This window comes from Solanum verrucosum, unplaced genomic scaffold (assembly GCF_900185275.1).
Source record: "Solanum verrucosum unplaced genomic scaffold, falcon-dt-bn FXZP01000155.1, whole genome shotgun sequence".
Taxonomy (NCBI): Eukaryota; Viridiplantae; Streptophyta; class Magnoliopsida; order Solanales; family Solanaceae; genus Solanum; species Solanum verrucosum.
The window spans coordinates 286,175-295,185 of NW_026020372.1; the positions used below are offsets into that span (position 1 = coordinate 286,175).

At 35.6% G+C, this 9,011-nt stretch overlaps 1 pseudogene; it reads right to left on the reverse strand.

The window, feature by feature from the left end:
- Positions 1-1,397: 1,397 nt before the first annotated feature.
- LOC125838444 (alcohol dehydrogenase 3-like) lies at positions 1,398-4,810 on the reverse strand (annotated as a pseudogene).
- Positions 4,811-9,011: the final 4,201 nt, after the last annotated feature.

Genomic DNA, 9,011 nt, shown 5'->3' on the forward strand with positions numbered 1-9,011 from the left:
TCAATTCTAATTCAAGTTTCTTAAATAAATAAAAGTGCTATAATACGAAGCATTACTAAAAATTAATTGTTCTAGATGCAGGTTTTTCTACAGTTTAAATATAGTATTGTTAGAGCCATACAATATTCCTCCATACAACAGTAAGATATGGGCTAGAACTTCCACGAATTGAAAGAAAACAATGAATGGGAGAGCAAAAAACACCTGGAATATGTAGTTGGTGTTAACAAAGTTTCCAGAACTTTTGAAGAATGGATTCATCTGGAGAGTACCCCAAAGCTTCTAGCTCTGTGGATACAAGGGTTGCTTTCCTGAAACAGCCACCATTGTTCTGAAAAAACAACACAAACCTAGACCAAGAAAAACAACAAACTCAATTAACCAAAAGAGAAAATAGAAGGCACTGATAGGAGATAGGTACTAACAAGAGATAGGTGGAACATAGATGTTTGGAAAAATGCATACCCTACATGCAAGTTGACTTGCACGAAGACCTTCGTGAGATTTATTAGTCAGGAAGGACTTAAGTATTTCAAACAAGGATTGTGCCATTAGTTTATTATAAGAGTGTAGGCACCAGTAAACATGCATAAGAAGAAGAAATGCAATAACCTACACAAGTAAATTAAAGTAGTTGTGTATTGGCAAAACTACGAAAAAGAATTATTCAAACTACAATATACCCACCTCGTCATCAATACTTCTGAAGTTTTTGAGAGTCTCTGCAAGATCTTTATGCAAGCTTTCAATGGAAATTTGCTTGACAATTGAAGTTCATACAACCTGTTCAAGTCAACAAGCAGTGAGTATTCATCATCACCATCACCATCCTGCAACGACAACAATTGCACATTTGACCAAGCTGCATCAATATTTAGTCACCTTCAATTTGTTAAGGGCACATACAGCAACTTCTATTATAGCAGATTTAAGTTTGATAATGAGCTCATCTTCAATACCCTTTGATTTGTTAAGGACGAAGTCCTGTAACTCCCCACGACTCTCAGTAGCACAGAAGTTCAATGCTTTGACACAAGATTCTACGAGCTTCCTTCTCACCATTCTGAAAAAATGCCTCTTTCACCAGAAGGACAGAAGATTTAAAATCCTGGAAAAGCAAAAGAAAACAGCTTTTAGTTACCAGTTCAAAAAAATTATTTCATATTGGCAATCCCCTATACAGTTCATAATCGTAATAAGTTCCACAAATGCACCTGAAGGAAGACTTGGCAGACATCTGTGGGAGCATTTAATGAAATTCTCCATCTTAAATACTACACTTCTCCATACTGCACTAATGCCTATTTCTGGAACAATGATACGTTGATAATGAGCTCATCTTCAATTTGTTGAGGGTGAAGTCATGTAACTCCCAACAAAGCTCAATAGCCCAGAAGTTCAAAGCTTTTATACAAGATCTCAGAGCTTCCCTCTCACCATGCTTAAAAGATGCCTCGTTCATCAGAAAGACAACATATTTAAAAATCTGGAAAAGCAAAAAAAACCAGCTCTGAGTTACCAGTTCAAAAAAAAAAATTACTTCATATTAGCAATCCCACATATAGTTCATGATCATAATAGGTTTCACAAACGCACCTAATTTTGTCTTTTAAGAGAATAGAGCTCTAGGTTCATATGAACAATGAGTTCAAGAAGATAGGGAATTTTTGCTTTGTCAGACATAAATTTGCGCATAAGCTGTGGATAATTCCTCATCATAGCAATGGTTATATCACGCATAGAACTTTCAAACACGTCATGGCGATTACAGCATAAGCATTCAAAGAATTCAGTATCCCGGAGTAGTATGGCGGAACAACACCAACATAATTTGTCATTGACAAAGAACACTTAAGAAGGAACCTTACCACATTACCTCAAACATCATGTTTAATAGTCCAGCCATTGCAGCTTTCGGATCCTTCTCATAGTGTTCCACCCAATGCTTGGTCTTTTCTCAAACAATAGCGACTAGCTAGAAGCTCCTTTTCTAGGACAGTAAGTTTAGTCCTCCATGGTGATTATGCAACGAAGGCCTTCTCCCTTCAACATTAATTCAAAAGCCTTGTTGATTTCAGAATATGGGAAGTGTATGAGTGATGAATTTCTCCAATTCAAGTTCCTTATTCATGTATTTCTCAACAACAGAAGGAATATCCGAACGAGGTTTGTAGTTTCCAAAGAAGGTTCCTTTAAGAGTCCTTTCATTTAGAAAGTTCATAGGGTGTGTCTTGAACACAGCTTCCTTATGGAGTATACCAATAAGAACAGCCACTCCCCACCCCTGAAAATTAATTACGACAATGTTCGTTAAGATTATTGTATAAATAAGAACATAAGGAAATTTGAGGATAGAAAACATACATCATGGACACTTCAAATGCAGTTATCATAGCATCAATATGGCCAGTACACTCCACACTCCTATCGAATCTTCCATCAGTCATCTCAGCAATTACATGATCAAATAATCAAAATTCAAGAAAAGATGATCAACTATAACTCACAGCTGTCTTTTTTTTCTTTCGCGAAATGATCCATTAGGAGAAGTAGATATTAGTAGCTCTTGACCTGGTTTACTATAATCCTTCGGGTTCACAAACTTTGTCACACAAAATTTCTTAGCTGTAGAATAGAAGTAAAATGGATGAATTAGTTGCTTTGCTAAGAGACAATTTACAAGGAAGGAATTATAAGATAATGGATCAAGAATGTGCAAGGCACAAGTTAATTACCTTACTCAAATCTGCTAGCATTTAAATCAACACCAATTATCCTTGTAGCACTAGCAATTCTTGCTCCTTCTGCAGCCTGACCAAATGAGATGAGATCATTAGTAAGATTAACATATATATGGATAAAAAACAAAACAGAACAAGAAGGTAATTTGCAATGTGAAGAATACTCACAGCAAGGCCTACAGCCCCTAGTCCAAAAATAGCCACACTTGAACCTTTTGTTAGTTTAGCAACATTCAATGTTGCTCCAAGGCTTTCAAAAACATCTGCAAATAAAGGAATGAATGTCCTATCATCAGCATGTGTAAACCATCTCAATAGATATACACAAAAAGGATTCAGCAGTAAGAAAGTAAAATCTAATTAGAATCGAGTAAAGAGGAATTGAAGCAAGGAAGCACAACAAAACAAAACTAAACTGACTAGTATAGCTTCTGATGGTTCATTCCTTGAATAGGAAGTGAGTCACCTTCAAAGAACAGGATTATTTGAAGTGACTTTTTTTTTGGGACTGGTAAGGCATAACTGAAGTGACTTTTCAAAGAGGATTGAGTATTTCTTATGGAATAATCACATAAGGACTTTGATTGTAGCTATGCATGTGGCTCCCAAAGCTATCAAAATGCTACACGAATGCCCTTCCCATATACTTGGGAAGTCACTGGTAGAAAAGAGACATCAAATGGAGCAGGCAAGCTAGCTGATTTGACCATTCCACCATATTGATGTATTTTTAGATCTTAAAAAACTAGATTCATGAACGATTAGCAAGTGAAGGACCGATCTCTTTGCACCAATACTCTAATACTGTTGCAAGACTGGTACTGGAGCATGGTTGAGACCAATGTGAAAATACCAAAGCCAGATCCACAATCTTTGGAAATGGAAGACCCCAGGCCTCATTGAACAAATACACAAAAAGAAACCTATTGAAATTGCTCCTAATCCAAACCCTTCCTTCGTAGAGCCCGTGTAGCAACTACCTTAGTTAAGCAATTCTTCTTATCCTAATTTTTTCTTGGTTGAAGTTCTATATTCTCTTAGTTGAAAACAGAATACACTTAAACCATAGGAACTGCGTCAGCAGCAACCAACTTCCCAACAGCAATGATTACCAATTTGCGTAGGTGAGGGGTAGTTTTGGCCCTTTTCTGTTGAAACAGTTAAACTTGGCCATAAGGCTTTAATGGCAATCTAACAAGAAAGTATAGATCAGGACTACATGGCTTCCCAATTCTAATTCAAGTTTCTTTAATAAATAAATTGTTCTATATGCAGGCTTTTCTACAGTTTAAAGATAATAGTGTTAGAGCCATACTATTATTCCTCCATACAAAAATAAGATGTGAGCTAGAGCTGCAGCGAATTGAAAGAAAACAATGAATGGGAGAGCAAAACCCACCTGGAATATGTAGTTGGCGTTAACAAAGTTTCCGGAACTTTTGAAGAATGGATTCATCTGGAGAGTACCCCCCAAAGCTTCGGAAGCAAGGGTTGCTTTCCTGAACAGCCACCACTGTTCTGAAAAATTAACACAAACCTAGCCAAGAAAAACAACAAACTCAATTAACCAAAGGAGAAAATAGAAGGCACTAACAGGAGATAGGTCAACATAGATGTTTTTGCAGTATCTCTTTTTGTTTACTTTATATTAATGAAATTTTTGCATGCTTCTTCACTCTTCATGACATAAGAGTGCTTACATTGCAAAATAGGGAAGTGAAACAGTTCTTTTCCTCCTGTATTTGGCTAAGTCGGGAGTAGATGTACACTTTAGTTTCTTAAAAAAAGGAATCAGATATTCAAAAAATAAACGGACTGGACTTTTTCGCAGTTTTAGAAATTAGGCTATTAGAATATTTTCCTCTTGTGTACAATCTCTATGTTTATGCTTCTTAGCCAAAAACTACTGCTTGAGAATATTTTGATAACAGAGGTGTTTTGGCCAGCTTGCTCGCACCTCGAACATTCCACCAAGTTACAGGGTAGCTGATACCTCCCATCAATACAAGTTCCGAATAACTCAGACCACCAAGCCTTAGGGCAGATGGGAAAAAATCACCTAGTAGCATTTTTTGTCTCGCAAGTCCATGATGTGAAGGTTTTCACCTACTTCATTGACCGCTTAGCCACCACACCTTTGGATGTAAAATTACTCCTTCAAATTTGCACATACACAATGCCGATATATACTCCAAAAGATTTAATTAATCGACGTGACCCCTTCTAGTTGAATGGAAACCTTTCATCTCCAACAGTCAAAATTTTGTTACTTTACTCTCTCCTTTTTTCTTTTTTCGAGAAGGAACAATATAGGGCTTAAGATTTAGGATTGTTTTCTCTCATCTCACTTTCCTTTTTCCTTTTTCTTTTTTGTGAAGTAAAGTAATTTCATTAAATATGGAAAATCTCCCGTATACAAGAAGTATACCAACATAAAGTAGAGAACCTACACAATAATATGGTTCTTTACAAATTGTGCCAGATCTTCATAACAGATCATTGTTGCTCTCTCTCTTACTTTATACTCCCCTCCCCTCCCTAAGATGTTTGTCACATAATATTTAACTAAGGGTAATAATACCAAACTTTTACCATGGCCCCAAACATAACGATTTAATAGACAAAACTAACAAGGGAGTCAAAGAAGCAGTCTAGAGATTACAAGTGTTGGAATATATGCACAACAAGGTTAGCTCTTTCTTAGAAAAGAATGTAAAATGAAACTAGAAGAGGATGCAAACAAATGAGATGTCTAAAATGAAGATCTAATTCAAACAAGGACTTTAGTCGCTCTATAGTCTGCTTCTACAATGACTTCCAAACAAGGCTTCAGTTAGATCATTCAGTCAACTTCGTTGACATTCTTCTCATTGCTAAAACCTAAGGAACAAAAAAATATACATTTCCCTCAAGTAGCAAAAATATGCATTTTATATGTTTCCCGTATAAAATCCATCTTGTAACAAAAAATGTCCAAAATCAACATATTGACACTAACAAGGGAGTCTAATTCCAAATGAAATTTTCCAAAACAATTCTACCTACACCAATAAGCACGCAGCTAAACTTTTAGCTTGATTATTGCTTGGACAATTAACAACAATGGGGAAATCAAATTGCCATCACTGTCCCTGACTATTGCCCCAATCTCAGCCTTGTCTTCGTTAGTAATATAACTTTCATATGTATTAACTATAACCTGATTAGATGTACGAAATGTCTATATGAATTGTCTAAATTTAATGACAGGTCTAAGCTTTTTTAATTCCAGTTCACAAAAAGAAGGCCAATTTTCAGAAATGCAACAGTAAGGAAGTGTCAAAGTTAAAGGAGCATGAATACTTCACATATTGTATCAAAAATATTCGTAGACCTCTAAAAACTAATGACGACTAACTAGATGAGACTTTTATAAAATGTCATGTGACTTCACTTTGTTTGGATGGTTATTACATATTTTTCATAGTGAAGGGGAGATGCAACCATTCGATTTTACCTTCATATTGACCATTCTACACATACACACATAAAAGTTGAAAGAATAAGAATACTGAGCTGAAAAGTAAACAATCCTCATAAGTAAATAAAGCAGCAAAAAAGAAAAGTTAGTTTTACCCAACTCGCTTTCAAAAAAAATGCAGTAATTTTAAACGGAATAGAGGTCTTTTGTATGCATAAATCACTAAATTCAAGTTTCCCAATGTACTAAGAACATGCAATCACAAAAACAACATAAAAAGCTATAGAATTCCAAGGATTAGGGTTTATACATAGATCAGGGCATTCACATATATAAGACTAATAATTAGAAACAAGAGTTAGCCATAGAAGGGCGGAAGAAAGAAAAGTTGATTCCAACGTATAAGAACCTTTGAATCCAAAAGAACTAGGGAGACTCTGCACAAATTTAAAACACAAAATGAAAATTAATCCAAGAAAAGAAAAGTAAAGCTTTAGAAGTTTCGCCTAGACTCAACCAACAGAATAAGAGAGAGAGAGAGAGAAAACAAACTCTGTTTGAGATTGCTATCTTTAGGTATGTACAAATGTTTGATAATCCAGCCAAACCTTCATCATGTCATCCAGTATAATCTGAGAAAGAACCAATACAGCATTCTTCCGCACAGAAACTGATGGATCTCTTAATCATGCATACAATCGAACTGTTTCAGATGGTGCATTAACCAAAACAGTGAAAAAAAGCTGGAGATTTGCATCACTAGGAAGTAATATAAACATATGTTTAGAAATTTTAACAAAAATCTTAACTAATTGATAATGCTCAAATTACCCTCAAAGTAAGTAAAAAGAGTAAGCGGTCGTCGTCAATAAAAATACCCAACAAGCGTGTTCGCGAAGGGTACTTTCCCTGCCAAAAATTGCAATTTCAGCTCTTGACCTCTTTTTGCCTCAAGTTCACTTGGTTCCTTCAAATATCTCCTAAATCAACTCTCCATTTCATTTTCGTGCAAATATGAAAAAAACCACATTAAAAGCACCAATTCTAAACTAAAGCCAGCCAAAATAACTACGAAAAGAGCCTCATATGAGTGGAAATCCACCACTCATCAACACCCCCACAACTTAGAAACTTTGTTGGTCCTCAAGTAAAGAAAATTTAAAACACAAGAGGCTCTTATTTCAAGACACGCCACAAATCAAATTCCCTTTCTCAATTAAGCACAAAGTTCATGGCTTTGGTTGGTACTAACAAATAGTCCACATGCAAACTTTTCTCAAAAGAAATCCTCTCATTCTCATGAAACATTTCAAAAATCAAGAATCATTAATTGACAACAACTCAAACTCAAGAAATGACTCAACTCATGAACTCTGTCACATGCTCACTTGACTCAATTAGGAATTTTCAAAATCACCACTTTTTCAACTTACATGCCCTCACAAGAAAGAAGTGTCCCAAAACCATGCACACACATATAAACAAGACAAGGGACAAAGATGCAACACTCACACTCACAAGGAATCATCTCATGCACACAAATGTCGCACTATAGGCTTGCCCATATTTTCAATCAACATTGACTCAACTCCATTTGGTTAGAAATCTCAAAGGACTTTGTTAAGCTTGTAATATAGGCTTAGGGAAGGTTAGGATATCATTTAGGTATAAGTAACTACACCCTCCTTGAACATTATACAACAACTCATCATTTCCAACTTTATCCACTTTTCTTCCCTTTTCAAACCCATGCACATTCCACACTATTTTTCATTTTTCTTTTCTTATTTCCACTCTAGCTGCCCCACATGCAACCATTGTCTACTTTTGGATTTCTCCACTTTTCAAACCCATGCACATTCCACACTATTTTTCATTTTTCTTTTCTTATTTCCACTCTAGATGCCCCACATGCAACCATTGTCACTTTTTGGAGGATTCAAGTCTCATTTATTCATTTTCTTTCTTTCTTTTTCAAAGGTTTTTCTTTCTTTAAGACTTCCCATACATCCCTCAATTTCTCTCTTCTTTCCTTTTTTTTTTATATCAACCCCTAATGTGGTGAGCATCCCTTCAATGAATTTTCCATAACACCCCAACTTAGGCTTTTAGCCTCAACTTTCACAACCTCAAGTTCAAGGACGGAAGGGTTCAAAAGAGGGTTACTTTTTCAAAAAGGATAAGGCTTGTAATGTGGTTGCCAATAAAAAGGATTAGGCTCAAAGGGGACCACTAAGGATATATTTAGTGCAAAGGTGGGATTTTTAGGTCAAGTGGACTTCAAGAACATCAAAGAAAGCCTAAGATCATTTCTCCAACCAAACTCAATCAAGACCATCATTTCAAGACCAACCGGGCAAGTTCTAGGTGATAAAAGCGAACACAAGGCATTATTCAACAACTCGCCACACATGGCATGCAAATCAATCAAGATAGTTCAAAATCTTACTTTCTTCTCAAAACACAAGTAGCATTGAACATTTTAACCACTAACGAATCAAAAGTCAAAAAAAGAGTTGTAAGAGTTGTCATTAAATCATTCATAACATGCTCAACCTTTTAAAAATGGAGAGGTATGCTCAACACTATTCACATGCATGACTAAGCTCTTAGTACCAACCAAATCCATTAGCCGTCAAGTACTAAATTCAAGTATTTGAAGTTAGACTTGGTTGTTTTTGCGTTACGTCAATCTTAAACAAGCTCAAGTCACATTTAATTGTACCATAATATAACTTATTTTTACAAAGAGAAAGAGGATACAGAACATTAGATAACAACACCTCTTCCTCTCTTTTCTTCTTCTTCTT